At 37.8% G+C, this 22,537-nt stretch overlaps 1 long non-coding RNA gene across 1 annotated transcript in view; it reads left to right on the top strand.

The window, feature by feature from the left end:
- Positions 1–2,443: 2,443 nt before the first annotated feature.
- The window catches only part of LOC311096405, a 75,368-nt gene continuing 55,274 nt past the window's right edge, over positions 2,444–22,537 (top strand). Inside the window, exon 1 of the long non-coding RNA XR_014609024.1 lies at positions 2,444–2,637. This is a non-coding gene — a long non-coding RNA (uncharacterized lncRNA). The remainder of the gene's footprint in view (positions 2,638–22,537) is intronic.

Below are 22,537 nucleotides of genomic sequence, written 5' to 3'. Positions count from 1 at the left end.
TGTTGTTCGAGACATGCTGGCACCCAGCAACCCAAATCTGCGACCTGGAAGGTCACGACGTGCCTAACTTCAGGGTCCGAGTGTCAGCTGCATAATCGATGGAGATATGCTTCAGTCTATCTGTATATGTTTGGAAAATTACTATGTTTATCAATTTCTTGGCCAATGAGAATCATTCAACCTATAAGCAATGACGTAGCTTAGACCTTGGAAATGGTATAACTGCTGTGATCTTTGTAACTGTAAGCGGGCGGCCTACGAACTCCTGTGTGAGTCTTGAAGCTGACTTCTGCTGATGAAACTGCAAACTATCTTCAGTAAAACTTTTCTTCAATTTTTATAATTCTGACTCCGGGTCTTCTTTCAAACATCTGGTCCATGGGTCCTAAACTGTTAACCCCTAACAATATGATGAACAGATTTAATTTAGAATTTTATTCACATATAAATGTGAACATATAAATCGTTAAAGTGGCAATAATGACATGATTTTGCGATTATCATGTAAACACAACAATGTTTCGTGTACTGCTGTAACTGACAGAAACTGACATTACTTACATTAAAGAACAGCTGTAATACGACACGGACATGGCAGCCACTTTTCATCACAGTTCCCCCTACTGTGTGGATCAGTTTCTTCATTGTTACATTCTGAATTCTGCTTTCATAATTTTCAGTAGCATCTTTAGTGATTTTGCAACTGATTCACATGTATTGTTGTTCAAAGAGGTGGACTTAGAGGTATTTGCACAAAAAAAGAAAACATGGACTTATCTGGTTTTACAGAAAAAGACAATCAAATTTGTTAAATACCAATAAATTGACTAAAGTGACATTTTTTAAATTAAGGCATTTCAATAACTGACTAATAACCTTTTCATTGCCATTAAAGTGAAATTACTGTACCTAAACATAGGAGCCTGATAAAAAATGCTCATTTAAAAGAAAAAATGCCAGACGGACAGAGGTTTTTGCATCTGAACTCTTCATATGATGTACATATAAAAATGAGTGTTTTTGGTGACAGAAACAGAAAATACACCTAGTTATTTTGGAAACACCTGACCTACTCTCATGCTACTGAAAAACGTCTCTACTTTTAATCAGTGACTCCGCAACACTGGCCATGAGATTGACCCTTGTGTCCCATCATCACTGAACCTTCGGTTTCCTCCTGCTACCAGTCCTGAGATTTACCACTGTGCCACACCACAGACACCTGACACACGTCCAAGTCAATCTCAGAGAATTTGTGACTGCATGTTAAATAAGAGACACATAATGTCAGATGTCTCACAGTTTCAGACTCTAATTGTAAACATTTGTAACTTCACACCTCTAAAAATATCCCTTGACTGCTTGCCCCACATCATCACATAGCCTTCACCATACCTAGAGATTGGCATGGTTTTATTTCAGTTAGCCTAATAGCTGGTTTGATTTGCATTGAGAGATGATCTTATGGAAAGTACTCCATGCCAATCTCTAGGTATGGTGAAGGCTATGTGATGATGTGGGGCTATTTTAATTCCAAAGGCCAAGGGAACTTTATCAGGATGCATAGTATCCTGGATCCATGAAGTAACTGGCCTTTAAAAATAAAAATCTGCCTGCCTCTATGGGAATTTAACATAGGGGTGTCCAGACTTATGCACCCTGTATTTTAAGGAAGAACATTTATTTATTTACGATACATTATTCATTCACAAAGAAAACTGGTGTCCTTAAAGGTTGGATTTTTCCTAATTTTTTTTAATTAAGGCATTAAGTTCAATTTCCAAAAGATGATTTTTTATTCCTCTTTTTAGTCAACTTTAGCATGGGTGTCTAAACTTATGCATAGCACTGTATATATATATATATATATACATATATACCATTGACTAGGTAAATATTACTGTTTATTAATGAATATTTGGAATAGAAGTGAAAGTGTTATTCAGTTTTTCAGTTTTTTTCAGCCTTTTTGCAGTTAATATCAGTTATAATTTTTTTTAACCACTTGCCGGTTCCCGCCTCCTCTTTCCCTGAGCTTGAACTGTGTTACACTTATGTTCACCATGGACCTTTTTTCAGGCATTTAACCAAAAACTTCAGGACAGAAGTGCTAAAATACTAAATCGTTTCTGGGTTTTGGCCTACAAAAATACATCATTCCTGCTGATATGTCGATCCCTCCTTTTTTTCCCCATGTTTAATGAAACATTCAGTACTAAAATATTATACTTTGGTTCTAATAGTTCATTTTAAAGTATGGGTGTTTTTGTGGCATTGCCAGTAAAAAGTGTAAGTGGAACTGCTGACCCGATCAGACCAACAGAATAAAATTCATGTCTCTCAGCCCTGCATTCACAAACTGTTGCAGTTGGTTATGAATTTGGATTATTTAAACAATTATTTCTGAAAGTTTTCTAAATGAATAAATTTTTTCTAAGCAGAATTCAGCTCAGACTGTCCTCCGTGGATGTGAAGAGCAGTGTGGTTTGCCCAGGGTTCGGACAATCTCTCTCGGCCACATGCCTGTTCTTCTGTCCCGGCTCTCTGAGACTTCCTCAGTTGATGAAAACAGCGAGACAGACTCGGTTCCCTGTTCTCCACTTAGTATTGGCGTCTCTGCAGACCGATCATCCATGGGTAATACTATACTAATCCGGTACTATGTGTGAATGCACTTAAAGGGATAGTTCACCCAAAAATGAAAAGTAGCCCATGATTTACTCACCCTCAAGTCATCCTAGGTGTATATGACATTCTTCTTTCAGACGAATACAATCGGAGTTATTTTACAAAATGTCCTGGCTCTTCCAAGCTTTATAATGGCAGTGAATGGCCGTTTCTGTTTTAAGTCCATAAAAATGCATCTATTCATGATAAAAGTGCTCCACACGGCTCTGTGGGTTTAATAAAGGCCTTCTGAAGCAAAGCGATGAGTTTGTGTAGGAAAAATATCCATATTTAAAACTTTATAAAGTAAAATAACTAGCTTCCGGCCAAACGAACATATGGATTCGACCTAAGTCTAACTTTGCACTGACCTTTAATTGTTTTGATGAATATTATAAGGACACATATTCTAATTTACCTATACAGTATGGCTTTAGTAGAGTATACACTTGTCTGAGATATCAAAACTGTCATGTTAGCAATTTAACATTATGATTTGAAACAGTATCGACAAAAGTGTTTAAGCAATTATTACCAACAGCATCCTGATTGGTAGCACTACATATTCTTTGTTTAGTTAAAACACATTGATTTGTTTTAAGCTTTTCCTTAATTCATGTGCTCAAATGAAACTGCAACATATCAAGGCATTCTAGCTCAAATATAAAGTTAGCTCTCATACAGTATGTCAGGTGCATACGGAAATGCATATTTTGTTTTGGGACAAATGCACACTCATTTTTATTAATTTCACCTTCAATTATCTCTCGAACAGGCTGGTCATTGATGATTGAAATGAATGAGACACATCGAGCTAACACAGATCAAAAGGTCAGTTTGTGAACAAGAATATATATCCATTGTTGACAGTGGTATTAAATTCAGTTAATTAAACTAATTAAACTAAATTAGTGGAAACTGATTTATACTATTAACTGTACTTGCATTCACAGGACTCGGAGAATGGAGGAGACAGTGGTTACCCTAGTGAGAAACGCAGTGAAGGAGACTTAGTGGAACATCACAGCCAGGTATCGAATATCACCTGGATATTTTGTTTTATTTTTTATTATTTTTTATTAATCACAACAGTATTTGTATCCAGCACAGGGTTTTGAATGATTGTCAGCATTAAATCTGAACAAATACAGAACATTATTACATTTAAATTAAACTAGTTTACAACTATTGTTTTGTTTTTTAGATATAGATGGATATAGATTATGTTAATAATAAAGATATTTCATATGTTTAGTCCCAGGCTACTGAGAAATGTAGTTAAAATTATAATCTGTTCTTGCTTGATTTCTTTGTTACTCCATGACAAAATTTCCTTTCTACTGCATTATAAACTTGTTGTTGTGTGCTGTGCTTATGTGCATCATGAAATGTAGCAGTTGTACACTTTTGGGCTCCTAAGATATGTGATGGTAGGTTTTTAATTCATTCATCATTATTTAGGGACGTCCATTCTACAACAGACATTTCTCAGAATCGGATGAGGACAGTGTTCGTCGGGTAACTACAAAACCGTTGATAAAATCCCTGTATCTAATCACGATAGTCACCCATCACCCATTGATTCCTAATCTTTCTTCTCATAGAACATTGATTTAAAGTGGTGCTGTCTTGTAATCTACTTTTTTTTTATCTAAACCTCTAAACCTTTTCATCTCATTATTCTTTCATCTAAACCCCTTTATCTCATCTTACTTTAACCCCCTCACAAGTGGCAAGCTTTCCTTTCCCGTACTGTACACGCATATGCTGGGTTCCCAAAATCATGGAAAACCTGTCAATGTCAGGGAATTTTAAAACTGTGATTTTTGAATGGCATGTAAAAGTCATGGAAATGTCTCTTGTTATTTCATTGACTAGCAGTTGCTGCTTGTGAGTGAAATTTCTATTCAGGGTGCATGTGATTTTCTGCATGCATTGCTTTTTTGTGCATTTTAAGTTATTTTAAGTGTTTATTTTTTTGTGGTTTTCAAAGTCTCACAGATGTTAGTTCTTCTGCTATCCATATTTAAGGATTCAAGGAATGTAAAAAAAGTGAAAGCAGTTACATCTAAAAGCAGTTTGTCGAATGACAGAAACAAATAAGAAACAAATGGCACACCAAAGAGCGAAATGTTGCTGTTGGAGATGTGGTCTGGTTGGCTGATCAAAACGCCCTGAGAGGACAATACAAGCTGGCTAGAGTGGTCGGTGTCAATGCTGACAGCAAAGGCATCGTAAGAGATGTACTTGTTAAGACTCTTCCCAGCTATCCTGTTCACATCACAAAGGCAAACGGCAAAGAAGGGCCCACAAGAGCTAACGGAGAAAGAACCAAGAGACTCCAAACCAAAATCCCAGCCACAATTCTTCATAGAGATGTCAGACGCCTTGTCATTTCTACTTCCCACTAAAGAACAGCAGAGGTGTGAAGGGCTTGTGTGACCTCTCTGGTTTTGAAAAAACCAGGAGCTCAAGTGGGAGGTGTTGAGCTGAATCTCAGAAATGAGTCTCAAAGAACTACACTTCCCAGAATGCACCAGCAGCAGCAAACCTGCTGCTTGTCACCTGATCAGTCATTGTCACTGATTTGGAGCACCTGTGAAGACATGGAGGTTCTCAGTCATTCAGACAAACAAACTTCACAGAGAAGACACTCCAAGTTCACTCGTAGGTTCAGTCTAAAGACGCCAATGGTCGGTGAAAGGTTTTATATGCTTTCATGGTGTTTGAAATGCTGCTTAATATGTTTGAGCTATGTTTAACCGCTGTGCAGATTGGTTAAGGAACACATTGTAGCATTGACTTCATTGATTTTTTGTTAAATGGGTTCTTTATTCCATGTAAAAGGTCATAAAGTTGTTGTAAAACTAATCCATATGAATCAATTTTATTCCAAGTCTTGTTACGAGATACAATCGCTTAATATGATGAACAGATTTAATTTAGGGGTGTATTTGACTTTAACATGAAAGCTCAAACTTGCATGTGTCATACACTAGAACAAACCTCACTGGTTCTCCTGAGGCACATACACGTTTGAGCTTCTGTTTTTACCATATTTGATGTGCTCCTATATGTTTGTTAAATTAAATTAAATCTGTTGATCATATAATGTATCTCTTCACAAGACTTGGATTAAAACACTCAGTTCATATGGATTAGTTTTACAATGCATTTATGAACTTTTTGTACCTTTTTGGAAAGTTTTGTTTGCACAGACTTCCAGTGGAGGGACAGAAACCTTTCATTAACATCATCTTTATTTGTGTTTTGAAGATGAAACAAGTCTAATGGGTTTTGAACGAGATAAGGGTGAGTAGATGATGACTGAATTTAAATTTTTGGTGATCATGCAACATCAAACCATCATTACAGTATCAAACTGATATGTCAGAGGTATATATATGCAGGTTATAATGTGTTTTAGGTTTCTTCTCATTATGTAAACATGTATAAACAATGCATTCGGTGAACGTGAGAGTAGATCAGCACTGTGGCAGAATTTTTTTTTTTTTTTTTTTTTTTTTTTTTACAGATTACTGTACTATATACTGAATATAATGCTGGAATAATAATGCCTGATAATAAATTATTTCATTAGAAGTGAACAATATTATACTGAATAACATATCTTGCCATTATTGTGAAAATAATATTTTCCACAAAAAAATAAAGCAATGTTGTATTTTGAAACCATTTATCACATGTTAAATATGGTCTGAAAAATCTACAGAGAAGTCTGGAAAAGTATGGAATTTTAAAATGGAAAATCTGTTGGAACCCACTTTATAACTGAAAGTTTTATTTTGAAACGCAGGGCATTGGACTGGAAGCACGCCGTGCACTGGTACGACTCTGCCCTTAAGATGACAGACTATGACGAGGGCGGAGAGTTTGATGGGATGCAGGACGAGCCGCGCTACCTTCTGTTGGCACGATTGGCTGAGATGTACCAGGAGGGAGGGTTCAACCTGGATGCAGACCCCCAAAGAGCAGGTGAGTGTATCTCATGCTACATTCATCAACATCCAACACAGTGGTTCAGTACTTCAGATTTAACATCAGAAAATATTACAACAGTATTGTTACGTGCCACATGCACTAACATAGGCTATAGAGCGACGCCTATTAAAAGGTGTCGCCCGGAGTTCCATCTTCTGCTCCCGTAAACACACAACGAAACATGGTAATCAAAGAAAATCAATGTTTATTGTTACATGTAGGGGTAAGATTTCATTCGTTTGAAAGGGAAAGTATAGTTCAAAATGAGAGGGTTCAATCAGCCACAAAAACAACAAACAAAACGGGTCTTCTAACTAAATTTTAGGTCATCTTACTTGGATTTAGAAATAAACAAAATTTACAATTCTTACCTCCCTGCTAACCAGTAAACAGGAGAAAAAGGTAAAAAGGAAAATAGGGCCTCTGACCTCTCAATTTTTAGTAAAGGGTGCAGGACGTCACAATTACCGGCCTATACCGCTAACAATCAGAACGCCGCTCACAAGCAGCTTACTCTACAAAAGGGAAGCAGCACACGACAGCCGGCTTTCAACACCACTGTGTTGGGCAAAACTCGTTCACACACGCGCTCTACAACAGCATGAAGTAGGAGGGGGAACTCGATGAACAAGCCTTCCACACAACTTATATTCACGTGATGAGTCCATCAGCCCTGCCCTTCTAAGCAGCCGCACCTGTTACACTCAAATGAGCGTAAAGCGACAGGGAGAGAGAAAAAGAAAACAAAAAGAAAACGCATGCGCACACTCGCTTGTTCTACACAATATAAATAAAACAACTTTTATGTTCTGACACGTAACACTATGATATCAGATTGACAATTTTGGTTTCTAAATGTGTCCTGAATTTGCTTTCAATTGGAATTGTATGCATTTTGTAGGTGATCTTTTCACTGAGGCAGCTGATGCAGCAATGGAGGCCATGAAGGGTAGACTGGCCAGTCAGTAGGGGAGACCGGGGATGGTTGTAACACGGGTCAGTTGTAACAATTCCAATCTGTCCAATCAGGAACTAGTTACAAATCACCTGATTCACTTCGCACATCCTCAGTTTAGTTCTTATTCCACATGTGAAAAAGTAGAGCCCTGTGGCAGACACAGCACATGTTAGAGTGGAAAAAACAATTTTGAGATAAGAAAGTTACTTTTTTTACTTTTTTTGTTTTTGTTATGGGAATTTCTGCTTTGTAGTTAAACTCCTCAAACTTTTATTATGTTTATTGTGTGTTTGTGTAGATATTTTCCATGCAAGTTGTTAGTGCTAATGTTTTGCCTGTTAGCTGTAAGGTGAGCTAGTTCATGGCTATATGACTCTGGGTTAGTTGTAACAACAAGACTCTGGGTTAGTTGTAACAACAATGAAACATAAAATTTTATTATGGCCAATACTATAGTCTGACAGTAACAACCATGCTTACACAAATAGAATGTTCAAGTGTTCAAGTTCATTTTATTATGGTCAATTACTATGACAGAGAAACAACAGAGTCACACACACGCGCGCACACGCGCGCACACGCACACACACACACACGCACGCACGCACGCACGCACGCACGCACGCACGCACGCGTGAATTGTAACATTTCACTCCTCGTGTTTGAAACTAAACCATGCATTTTCTGTTTGTGTTGCAAAGATAATAGCTACGTAATTTAATAGCAGACACTTGTAACTAGTTTGGATCACATTTTGAACACACTGACTTCAAAGTACTACAAGCTATAGACAGAAAGGTCAAAATTGTTACAACCATCCCCGGTCTCCCCTACTACATGAAAGCAGAGGAAGCATGGGCTATGATGGAAGAATGAAAGCGCTGATTTTCAAAAAAACAAACAAAAAAACCATGAAATATTTTGCATCCAGCCCCTGTTTACATGCTGTTTTCAATGGTCTATTTGACAAATGTTCCATTTTGGTCTTGATAATGTTGATCTTGGATCGAGTTTTTAATGAATGTGACAAGGGCATGCACTGATTCTAGATCAGTGATATACTGAGGTGCTAAATACACACACTCTCATGGTTAATTGTTTTAATTAAGAATAGTTACAGTGTATGCAGCCTGTTCTAGCTGCTTCATGGGAATTTGGTTAGGACTAGAAGTGTGGAGAAGGGGTGGTGGAGGGATGCTGCTAAACTGTCAATGAATTGAGGTGAGACTGCTGAATATATATTCATGAATGTATAGTGCTCTTCACTCGTGTTAATTATCTGAACGTGCTCCTCCCGAACTTTGTTAATAAAACATAATTAAATTAAATAATAATAATAATAATAAAAATATTTTTTATTTAATATAAGTATATTTAAATATATATTTTTAATAATATAAGTAAGTCATAATATGCCTGTTTAACTAGAAAGTAATATGAAGTTCATACTAAGATGTCATTGCAGATAAATTAATGGTAATAAAGATAATAAAGTATGGAATAAGATGGAATTTCAGGCATGACAAGGACATCCAGCAACTCTAGCTCTTCAATGCACACCACAAAGATAAAATACATTCCTTCAGGGTGGTATAAGATTCTGATCACTCAGTCTGGAGATTTACAGTAATTATATACATTCAACAATGTCATTTCTTATATAGACAGTTGTAGGATTTATTTATTGCCCATTATTCTAGATTTTATCACCAATAGGATCAGTGTTAAAAAAGACAAAGAATCAAAACATTTATTTAACTCACTGTGAAGGTGTTTGCGAGTCGAACTGGCGGGGGAAGTGTGCATCCTAAATGTGTTTGTCAATGGTTTTACGACAGTTACTTGCACACAAAAACATCTTATACTGATTTAGTGTATATAAATTTGCCGTTACTTTTGTTATTTAAGTATTTTTTAAAGAAATATTTTAGTTTTTAATCCAACCCATAGTGTTTGTGTGTGTGTTGCAAACGAACAAATTACATATTTTACTTCAAAACTCTGAGTAAAATAAGACGCATAAGGATTTGAAATGTTTAAACATTTATACATTTGCTTGACCCAAAAGCAAGGCAAGTTGTCTATTTTCTTTAAATAAAACTTTTACTTTATTTTATTCATTAAAACATTAAAGCATTTTTTATTAGTAATGTAGCCGAGTGGTTTCCTCACACGAGTAAAACACAATTTTCACTTTTCACAAAACTTTTTAAATGTATGACTAAACCTTTTTCTCTTTTGAAAAACCTACATTTCAAATTATAACTGAGGTGTGTAACAACCACAAGGGATACACATTGATTCCTAAGTTTCAGGTACAGTGCAAACATGCAAAACTCAAGAAAGCTAATCTTAGTGTAATCTTTGTGAGGCCAGAACACAAAACTTTGTGTTGGGTGATCCAGACAGAGCTTCATACTAGAAAATATGATGGAAGTCATTTTCAAACTGTATGATTCAACATGTAATTATACAATATTTTCAATATGAATATAGTTTCATGTTGCTCTAAAGTTTTTGTTTGTGTTTACTAACATGTTTTAAACTAGCACTTCAACATTCAGCACAAAATTAAAGAGATGAGCTTTGGATGTTTCAACTATTACCATCTTCTTTGACCCCAAATAAACGGGTAATATCAAGGTTCTATCAAAGCGACACAAGTTAGATATTTGTGTGTGTGTGTGTGTGTGTAAATAGTTATGCTAAAATCTTTGCGTATTTTTACATGCCATCATATTTTGTCAGTGGCTATGTCACCGATGTGATGCAAAGTTTCACACTCTTGTAAAGGCTATGGACAGCTTTCAAACATAATCTTTATACAGAAATTGCTACACATGTGTCTAAAACACCTGTAAAATTCAAAACACCAAATTTCAAAAAAAAAAAAAAAAGCGGGTACAGCATACATTGAAAAGTACCATTTATAATAAATACACAAAATCCATTCATGAGCAATTATGAAAGTTTGTAAATTTGGTTTTGTATGTGAAGTTTGTATCACTCCACTAGTGTTAGTTATCTTTTTTTGTTTGTTGGACTCTTCTTTGAGAACTGTCAACATCCAGTGTTTATAGGAATAAATGCAAATTAAGAATTTAAGTGATAGTCTTTCTGCTTGAGTGTTTGACTAAATTGATATTTCTTTTAGTGCAACTTTACAGCTATCTATGATGTGGGATCACATGAAGCATCGACAAGAAAAGTAAGTCATGCTGTTTTACACTTTATCTGTTACAACTGAATCACATCTGCCTTGCACTGAAAGCTGCACATTCATTAAAGTTTGAGGCTGTTAAACAAAGTTCCACACTCTGGTAAAACCTGCAGATAAAATTAAAAAACGATTTGTGCAGAAAACACCATGTAAATTCAAGAGCCCAAATCACTAAGAAAATAAGGTACGCCATACAAGAAAAGCGCTGTTTATGATGCATACAGAATACAGAAAAATCCATTCATGAGCAGTTTGTAAGTTTTTTAAATGTGGTTTTGCAAACGACTTTTTATTACTCCACTAGATTTAGACATCTTGTTGAGATGACACTGAACACATTTCTTTGTTTGTTGGTCTGTGTTTTGTTTTAGGTGAAGACAAAACATGTAACCGGCACAAGGTTACTGGAGTGCAACCCTCTATTGCGCCAGAGGGTGGCGTGTACTACGGTGGCCCAGTAGTGCACAACACATCGAAATGTAAAAAGCAAACATAAGTTCACAACATAACGAAATTAAGCCATAACACAACGGAAAGAAGCCACAACACAACAAATCTACAACACAACGAAATAAAGCCACAACACAACGGAAATAAGCCACAACACAACGGAAAATCTACAACACAACGAAATAAAGCCACAACACAATGGAAATGCTCCCGACCACTAGAGGGCTCTCGGAGCCCGGTAAAGTTAGTTTTCCTAGCCATTGTTCTATAGAGTCAGCAGTCTTAATATATCAATACCACGATTAGTTTTAACAGTGTATATCGACATAAAATATTACTTCAAAATAACCTACTTGAATTATAGCTGCGTATTTGATTTATACTCGAGAATGCTTGGACGCGCTACCACAGCGCATGATCCATAAGGGAACGTCTGGCAATTCCACCAAGTGGTTAAAACGTAGAATTTATTATAATATAATTTGATAAATAAAAATAAAAACCATTTGGTGAAATAGGAAGGTATTGGCACAATTCCACCTATAATAAGTCAGTCTGGTCACTAGGAACCACAAGCTTTGTGACATGAAAAAAAAAAAACTTGATTTAGGCCTAATGTTTGCATAAAAAACAAATCTTGTACTGTGCATACAGGGAGCTATTGGCACAATTTCATTTGAAACATGATAAAAGAAAAAGAAACTTGTACAGAAATTTCCTAAAAAAAATGATTGTTTACTGTAAATACATGAGGGGTATTGGAAAAAAGTCACCTGTATTAAGTCAGTCTACTATCAAATACAATCAAGCTTTGGATTTTGAACATGTCTGTTTTTGAATGTTAAAAGTAATTTTAATTAATACAAATTATACGTTTTAACAACTTTTGAGGAATTGGCAGACGTTCCCTCAGGGATCAAGCGCTGTGGTAGCGCGTCAAACTAACTTTATCGCGCTGCGAGAGGCGTCTAGTGGTCGGGAGCATTTCCGTTGTGTTGTGGCTTTATTTCGTTGTGTTGTAGATTTTCCGTTGTGTTGTGGCTTAATTTCGTTGTGTTGTGGCTTAATTTCGTTGTGTTGTGAACTTATGTTTGGTTTTTAAATGTCGTTGTGTTGTGCACTACTGGGCCACCGTAGCGTACATCCCCAGTGAATTTTTTAATAAAAAACAATACATCTTTCCTCCGGTGGAGACGTTGCCAGAAAGCATCAAGGACTGGTATGGAAATATCCTCTGAGGGATAGAAATTCAAAGAAAAATCTCCATTGTCCATTAGGTTGAAAATTGTGAGAGAGAGTTAAGCCGCATTTGTCTCTGCGAGCTCCTCAATAAATCTCCAATTGTTTTTTAGAGAGTGATATATCATCTTTATCTGACCCTGGCGGTCAGTGGTGAGCCAACCGCAGAAGTCAGTGAACGGACCAAGAGCCTGGTGTGGCCAGCCGTGGCATCTTTGGAACCATCATCATCCTGTGCCTTCATTTGAAATACAGATAAGAACACACGTAAACCTACCCGGCTAGTGAAAAGAACATACATACTCCAAGAAACACACACACACACACACAAAGAACTTCCATGGACTCCTTTTTTTTTTTTTTTGAGGTTGTTTATTTTGGGATTTTATTGTGCGCTGTGCACTCAGGAAGCCGGCTTAGATAGGCAGGGAATGTAAATAACTGTCTTTAATTTTGTATAATACATTTCTCAAACTTACCTGTTTTGTGTTATCTGTTCTCTGCTGACCTTTTACTACTTCAGGCTCCGTAGTCGTACCTAGAGTTTCTGATATTAGCCCAGCTTTAATTCATAGCTAATTAAATTAGTCATTAGTTACACTTACCTGACGTGGGTTACACTATTCTTCACATGGGAAAACGTGTGTGATGAACACCTTTTATTTAAGAGGCTTTTTAAAGCAGGGCTATGCAGTTTCGGGAATTTCTTCGCTGTATTCTCGCTTTTTGCTCGCAGGTTTCTCTATAGAGCTCCCCCTACAGCTTCGGAATAGATATTTGACAACACTGTCGAAAAACTCGGCGACTCTCAGATACCAGAGGCTAGTAGATCAACGACATCAAAGCAGATGGGACATTCTTTAAAACGTCTTCTTCATTCGGGTTCGAATAGCGTGAGGGAGCACAATAATGACAGAATTTTAGCAGATTTTTAAATAAAGCAATTCGTTACATCGCGAGACCTGATATCACGCGATACTTCCTGACGCTGAGTTACCGGCCCAAAGTTACAAGGGTGGTTTTTCGGCTCACAGGCGCTTGGGGGGTGCGAGACGACCACCATTCAACCCGAAAAAAGTCATATAACTATTCCAATGACTCCGAAGCTGTTCGGTTAAGGTAAAAAAGTTACTTAGTTCACCTTTAAATATGACTGTGCCTGAGAGAAGCTGAGACAGTGAAAGTGTGTGAGAATATTCTGTGAGACCTGTAAAGATGGAGAGACGAGTCTGATGAAATTCAATGCACAATGAAAAACAAATTAATAAAAAGAATATAAGAAAATATACAGTTCATAAAATAAAAAATACTCCCAAATACTGGCTTTGCCGGCTGTTTGAGAAAAACAACCTATGTTAAACAAAATTATATAAAACGGCCGGGTCTCTCCATTTGTTACAAGGAAAAATAACAGTGAGAGTGTGTGTGTGTGTGAATGAAATCCCAGGTACGTGAATGAATATACTAACAAACTAAGTATATTTGTATTGATATAAAGAAGAAGGGAGGGAGAAAGGTGACAGTGATAAAAGAACCAATTATATTTTTTTTAAGCCTGAAGATAAGAACACATGTGGACCAGAGTGAGAGATCATTACGAGGCTAAGTATAGGAAGGAACTGAGAAAAAAAGAAGATGCCTTTAAACAGGCATTAAAACAAACCAAAGGCATCAAGAATCACTTTTGATTAGAAAAAGAATTTATAGATGATGAAGGGCAGAGACAAGAGTTGACAGGCCAAGGAAAGGACAAGTTCTTACAAAAATTGACAAAGATCACAAACTTGAACCAGCTTGAGCAAGAGTGGCCCCTAGTGGATTGGCATGATGTGATCAAAAAACCCTAACTCTTGAAGCCCTTAGACTGCACCTGAACAAATTAAGCCTTCCCAAAGCCACCCTTTTGGAATCACTGCTCACTGCATCAGAAATAAAGATAAACCCAGTATTCATCCCATATTTAAAAAGGAAGGCATGGAATCACTGGCCTATAGGGAGTTGGGAGGGGCAACCATTCCACGAAACGCATACATGATGGTGGGCTCATACATAAGGCCAGTACAATGGGAAAGTGACACAATTGTTAAAGTCGGACGGGGAGGGGAAATCAGACCAGCACTGGTAGATAATTGGACAAAACTGGTGGTAGTGGCAGTGTTGAGGAGCAACCCCAACCATACCAGTCATATGTGGGTAGAAATTTGTGAAAACAGTGAAGAGATAGAAGAGCAGTCAGTAACAACTGAGAATGTCGCAACAATTGACGAATAGGAGGGGCAGGAGAGGAAACGGGGAGAAATATCTTAAACAAAAAAGAAATTAATTTTTTTAATTGATTTATTTGAGCCATTAAAATTAGAAACATGCACTAAAAAGAAATTAAACATTTCAATCACCATGTGAGGAAGCCATGAAGTGAAATTGACCCCATCTCTCACTTATCTATATAGGGCAGGAAGTGTAACTGCACAAGGCCGGTGGGTTGAGGGGAACATAATCTGGAGTTTCGAACTGATGTGCCTGGGGGAGGACATCATTTGGAAACGCAATATACATGATTGGCTAGGAGACGTGACGCCACAAATACAAACCATCTTGAAGTATCTTCAAAAAACTAAACAGGTACCTGAATTCCTCAACATAACAGAAAAGTGAAAAACAAGTGATTTGGATAATTGGGTGGGGATATAAACAATTGGAATTAGAGCAATGGCTTCGACGTCACCACAACAAGAAACCCCTGTACTTGACTTGACTGTAGAGCAGCTCATATCACAATATCCCATAGATACAATTAAAAACCTATCTAAAAAGTGGGAAAAAAGGATAAAAAAAATTAAATACTAAGTGGCCAGTGGAGGGAACATTTGATTTGGTTATGTGCAGGGAAATGGGAGCACTAATAAAAAACCAGAAAGCAGAAAAAGACTCCCACAATGTAAATGGGTGGTGGTTGAACCAATGGCGGTTGAACCAATCAAATGAAAAAAAATATATACATTGTTAAATATTGTTACCTACATCCAAAAAAAATCGAGCACATTTGAAATAGTCAAATTTTCATCAGGCACTGACAGGCAGTAATTTGGCCTAGTCGCGTCTATGCAGGTTGCTTTGTTTATTATCGGAGATGGCAACGCCGGCAAAGGTGGTACGTGACAAACTCAAAAAGGGAGAACTAAAAAGCAAGGAAAAGAAGGTCAGAAAAGTGCTGCCTGGAATAAGTTTTATGAAGTGGTGAATCAGGATGACACCAGTGCAGGCTATGTCATTTGCAAAACCTGCGAAGCTGTTTATGTTCATGACAGTCACAAGACGGGTACGTCTAACATGGTGCATCACAAGTGTGCTAAACCCCAAACCTCCACGAACACCTTGACAAGTTTCGTCCGTCGAGATCCCAATAGAGTACCATAGGATGTCAAATCAAAGCTGACGGATGCATGTGTGGACCTGTGCTCTCTTGATATGCGCCCGTTCAATATAGTTTCTGGTATAGGATTCCACCAAGTGGCCCAGACGTTGATTGACATAGGAGCTAAGTTCGGTGCCGTTGACGCTGGTGCTATCTTACCCCATCGGCAAACTGTGTGCGATCGGGCAAAAAAGCAGGCTTCCATTGATAAGCAGAAACTTTCGGAGACCATCCAGAAAGCTCAACGGTGGTATTACCGTAACCACAGATATGTGGACAGATGAATTTAACAAGAGGGCATACACAGTCCTTATGTGTCATTATACCAGTCAGTGGAAGCTGGAAAATCATATTTTGGCAACGGTGGAATTTGACCCTACCCTGAAAAAAAACAGCGAAAACCTTCATGATCAGATAACCAGTGTGTTAACATTCTACGGAATACAGAGAGACAAAATAGTTTTTGTCAGTGACCAGGGCTCGAACATAAAGGCCGCACTCCGGTCATACCACTGGATTCAGTGCTCCGCACACATCCTTAACACGGTGCTGAGACATACGTTCAGCACAAAGGGTGACTCCGAGTCCGATGGCATTGAAGATGTAGTGGACATGATCAATTACTGCAAAGAGCTTGTTGCATACCTGAAGAGAACCGGTGCGATCTGTAAAGCACTAAAAAACAGCCTAAAGCACACCGTGACTCAAAAATGTGATGTGCGATGGAACATTAAAGTCACTATGACTAGACAAAAGGGAACTGGAGCGCTGCTGGTATCCCTTGTATCCTCTGGTGCTCATGGAAGGGTTAAATGTTCATAAAAAAGAATTTGGAAAAAAATCCAGGTCCAGGCACTCAGTTGGATGCAAAAGTTAAAAAGCCTTTATTGTTAAAAGGGCTAAAGCATTAAAACACCAACGCATATCGGCCCACTGGCCTTCATCAGGGTGTTGGTAACAAACAAACAGAATCAAGCCATACTTATAGTTGCATTGATTCCAGAGTGGCACACCTGAAATCAATGCAACTATAAGTATGGCTTGATTCTTTCGTTTAGCTTTTGTATAACCAATGTGCAAATGTGCAAACAGGACAGGCTCAAGCAATAGCAAAAATTAACTTTTCTATATAGAAAAAAAAAAAAGCAAAAAGATTAATCTGACACCATAAGGGTACAATAGAACTTTTTGCAACATTAGTAACTTGGGTTTGGGACCTGATAAGATTGTGTAACCTCTGTGCAATTGGACAGTGACAGTCTAAAGATTTATGCAAAATAAAGGCAGAACCTGTGTGAATATATGACCAAATGGGTGAATGCTGCACATACATTTACAGTTGATGAGTGTACATTGAAAAGTGCTTTGAGTAGTACAGTATATAAATGCAGTAGTATGAATGCAGTCCATTTGTTATTTCTCATTCACTTGACAAGAAAGTTTGATTAATATGTTGCATGCATAATGCATGCCTGTATTTATGAACTTGTGTTCCAATTTTGTTGCAAAAATGAATTCAACTTTATCTATATTCTCAATTAGATGATCTGGACAGTTTAATGTCATGGATGAAATTGCACATACCATGACAATGTTGTGGTTCTTCTTATGACCAACCACCCATTCCTCTCGCTTCTCATCAAACCTCTGAAGCTTCTTCTTGAGGTGCTGCTTCAGAGGCTGCTCCTTTTTACAATGGGAACCGATCTTCTGTGCGCAAAATAAAATGCTCTGACAAAAGGGACAAATCTTTTTTGTAGACCCCCCCAGGCATGATAACAAAATGACAAACTAGGACAGACTGACCGACAAAGACGGATAAGACAGACAAGACGACAAAGACGGACAGAGAGGAAAGATTAAGGAAATAGATAAAGACTGAGATAGATAAAGATATAGATTGGAGAGATGTATAGAAATACAGATAGTGAGATAGATGGACAGATAGTTTGCGAGAGATAGACAAGAGATAGAAAGAGGTTGGCTCTTAAAAGTGCCTTTGGGTGTTGAAAACAGGTGTATCTTGGTTCGAAAAGGTGAAGTTTGACAGAATCTGCAGGGAGAACAGAAAATGTTAATTATGTAGTGTAGGCTAGCTAAGTTGATATAGGTTTCAAAAAGTGTTCCCAATAGTGAGAGATTCCCATTTCCTTATAAATACTTAAGGTTAAAATGAATAGAAAAATATTGTTTTTAAAGATGTATGTGCAGTAACGTCAGGCCAAGTGATATTGTTATTATTGACAGTGACACTTTACAATGACTTTCGAGAGAAAATGACATCGTCTCTAGATAATGAGAGTTAGCTTATGTTGAAGTTAGCTAACCATTTAGCAAGCCTAATTTCACAAGAGTTTTATTTATTTTTTGCTGATAACGAGAAAACTATTGGTCGGGCTTTAATTCGTTGCCCTAATCTAATGACAAAGAAAGACATGAATTATGACATTTAAGCAAAACGTATTCATTAAGCCAATTTACCTGGACGGTGGTTTGAGATCACTGCACACAGCAATGACATCACTGAAGAAATCATCCAATCGCAAAGCGGACTGGCTCCGTCTCCACAGCAACGGATGTCGAGGTTCATGGGTAATGCTGGAGTCAACTAATTAAATTAAATTAAATTAAATTAATGTATTTAATTTAATTTTAATTTAATTAATATCCAAAACATATCCCCGTTCTCACAATCGAAGGAGAAACAATTTAAACTTATGGTCATATAAGTCGATCAGGCTCTGTAGATTACCATTAGATGACACACCAAACCAATGGAAAAACGGTATTTCTCGAAAAATAAACAGCAACATTTAGAAACGATAGCCGTAGCAGAACTCTTCAGTCTCGTTAATTGAATAGATTTAATATATTTTGACTGGAAGGAAGGAACCACGGACAATGGTTTACAATGGCGAGAAGCCTACAGAATATAAAGCAATAAAAACAAGGACAAAAAATGTCTGATTAAATGTTGAGTAATGTAGCACTTAAAGTAAAAAAAATAAATAATGACAAATGAGAAAAAGCAATGCTCCAGATTGGCAGAAAGAAAAACGTGGTGCAGACACGAAATGTACTTCCCATTGAAATACATTGGATTGAAAGTCGTGCTGAGTGACACGAAAAAAAGGGGAAATTCGTGTTCGTGTAAATTTCGTGACTATGACACGAACTGCCGTGAGACTGGGTTGAGCTAACATGATAGCATGTGTACGATCATTGAATGTTAGGCATGCAATATGCATTGCACATGCACTAAACCTTATTGTGAGGAAATATTTTGATGACATCAGTAGTGAAATTCGATCCAAATGTAAGAAACTTGTGACCTATTTCTGAACCAGCACTACAGCAAAAAAGAGACTGGCCCAAGTACAGGAGCAGATGGGGAGACAAGTTCTGAAAATGATAATTGAAGTGGACACTCGCTGGAACAGCACTTATAATATGCTAAAACGTCTCTATCAGGAGCCAGTGAGAGCATCACCCCTCCTACTGCCCTTGAGTATGAGGCAGTCCAAGATACTTTACATAGTCTTGCCCCTTTCTGCCAGGCAACAGTAAAGCATTCTGGAGGAAAAAAGGGTGTCTGCCTCCAAAGTGATACCTTTGATGAAGATGCTTAAAGGACAAATCCAGTGAAAAATGAACCTAGGGGTAATTAACACATGGTTACCGAGTCGATCGTTCCCTGCGATGCGTTTTCATGAAAATCGAATGTATAGAGTTTTATCTCTAAAAACAGATTAGCTCATAACACTAGTATATGGGGCACAGAGTAAGTAAAAGTAAATCGCTAGTTAATACCACTAACAAGGCTCAAAATAGCCTCACACTAACACGGTAGCATAATGAGGGTCCCTACATGCAAACCGAAGCATTGAGAACTTTGTAAGTGTACAGACAATAAGAAGATACTTTATAAAGACAGTACATTACACGTTTACAGACAGGCGTCATCTTGGAAAACAGTCTCGACTAATCGAGTCACGAACGCCGTACTAAGTGAGCTGGTCGATAGGAATTACGCATAGTGAAATCTAACGTAGCACGGCGTTCGTGACTCGATTAGTCGAGACTGTTTTCCAAGATGACGCCTGTCTGAAAACGCGTAATGTACTACTGTCTTTATAAAGTATCTTCTTATTAAACTGTCTGTACACTTACAAAGTTCTCAATGCTTCGGTTTGCATGTAGGGACCCTCATTATGCTACCGTGTTAGTGTGAGGCTATTTTGAGCCTTGTTAGTGGTATTAACTAGCGATTTACTTTTACTTACTCTGTGCCCCATATACTAGCGTTATAAGCTAATCTGTTTTTAAAGATAAAACTCTATACATTAGATTTTCACGAAAACGCATCGCAGGGAACGATCGACTAGGTAACCATGTGTTAATTACCCCTAGGTTCATTTTTCACTGGATTTTTCCTTTAATCATGCTGTAACGAGTAAGCTAGAAGGCCTCCAAGTCCAATTTAACAAGGCAGCTGGGTGACAGCCTTGTCCGGAGGGTCAGGGAATAAGCAGTACATTTAGAATCATACCCACATTATTGGATCCCAGATTTAAAAAAAAAAAACTGATTCTTAAGTCAAGGGAAACTGCAAGAAGCTGCATCAAGATTAAAATCTGAATATACTGTAATCAGATATTCTGGTCTCCATTCTGCTTCCACCAATACACCCCCAACTCAGCTGCCATCCTCTTCAGAAGCAGGTCAATCTTCAAACAACAGTAAGTAGTATATTTCTTTGTATCTTTGTATTTCTTTGTATAAGTAGTATAAGTAGTATATTTCTTTATTAGTGAGTAGTACTGTGAACCATTGTTAATGGAGTTTTTTTTTTCTTTGTACCTCTAATTTTAGGTGACCTTTGGCATCTGCTGGATAGCATGGTTGATCACAGTAGAAGGAGCTCAAGTGCAACAGCAGATGCTACTGTAGAAGTGGACCGGTATTTATCAGAAGTGAATCTCACAAGATCTGAGGATCCACTAGTATATTGGGATCAACAGAAGCATCAGTATCCTCATTTATACCAGCTGGCACTGGCATGCTTATGTTCCTGTTACGTCCCTAAAGTGGCTAAGGGCATGACAGAACACAACATAAAATAAATTAATATTTTCCCAGATCGTTTTGACCCTGGTACGTGTTTAAGGCGCTGGTGCAAAAGAACACTTAGAGAACTCAAAGAGAGAGAGACTAACAAAAATACTGTACACAGGGAATAGGAACCTGAGCGGGGCTAAATCAAAGAAAGAAAGAAAACAAAACCCACAACTATCTCCCCTTCCCAATAAGCTAATTCAAAAAGAAAAGATACAAAAAAAAAAAAAAAAAGTATTCTGCGTTCAACATGCCCTACCTAAACTATACTACTTAAGAAAACTCAAAACATACAATAGTGGCACCCTCTCAAAAAATGGAAGTCACGTGACATGCTTCCCTGGTCACTACTCCCTGGTCGGCTGTAAACCAATATAAAGAAAACAAAGACTTAAAAGTTTTTACTTGCTTCGAAAACAACAAACCACTGAGAGAAAACAAACTATTAATTAAAAAAACTTAAACAAAGAATCAGAAAACAAAAACAAAACACGCCAACAACCCAGCGTGGCAAAACAAAACAAATCAACTCCCTCCTTCTCTCTCCCCCGCTTCTGGTCTGCGTCACTTTTATAACAGGGACGCCCATTCAGGTGTAACCGTCGAAATGATGATTGACAGCCAACAGCACCGCCCTAAGAGGTGATAGTGGAGAAAGTGAAAGTAAAATAAAATCAACAACAGAACACCATATCCTCTGAGCACGTAACAGTTCCCCTGCATCCTCTGTTCCTTGCGAAAGGATCTTTTCCAAGGCTGGAGAGGTTTTGTCCAAGAAGAGGAATCGTCTAAACCCCAACACACTTGAAAAAATTCTGTTTCTCAATAAAAATCTAAATTTTAATCTTTCCTTCACCCACCCCAAACTGCAGTGTTGCAGTTTGCTCCTCCCCAGTCCCATAAGCACAACACTGCACTAAAACTAATGAGTAACAGTTCACTGCACAAACCCTCCCAGAAAAAACCCTGCTAAACCCAGTGTTTTCCCCCTGCTAAACCCAGTGTTTTTCCCCTGCTAAACCCAGGGTTTTCCCCCTGCTAAACCCAGTGTTTTCCCCCTGCTAAACCCAGTGTTTTTCCCCTGCTAAACCCAGTGTTTTCCCCCTGCTAAACCCAGTGTTTTTCCCCTGCTAAACCCAGTGTTTTCCCCCTGCTAAACCCAGTGTTTTTCCCCTGCTAAACCCAGGGTTTTCCCCCTGCTAAACCCAGTGTTTTTCCCCTGCTAAACCCAGGGTTTTTCCTGCATAGAAATTACGAGGCGGCTGCCAACATCAAATTTCGTGCCGCCTCCCGCTCTCGACAAAACTAGGACAGACAGTCACATGCTCAGATACACTTTTTCCACCATGACGGTTCTGTTGCGGGTTCCCGGCCTGTGTCCATTCTCAAACCGTATAGTTTGCCGATAGTGCTGTGCAGATCATAATCCGTGGGTCGGGCGGGCCAAGTAATAAAAACATAACATTCTAAT

This window comes from Abramis brama (assembly GCF_963993115.1).
Source record: "Abramis brama genome assembly, chromosome: 14".
Taxonomy (NCBI): Eukaryota; Metazoa; Chordata; class Actinopteri; order Cypriniformes; family Leuciscidae; genus Abramis; species Abramis brama.
The sequence above is the reverse complement of the archived record's forward strand: the minus strand, read 5'-3'. Positions and strand labels throughout refer to the sequence as shown.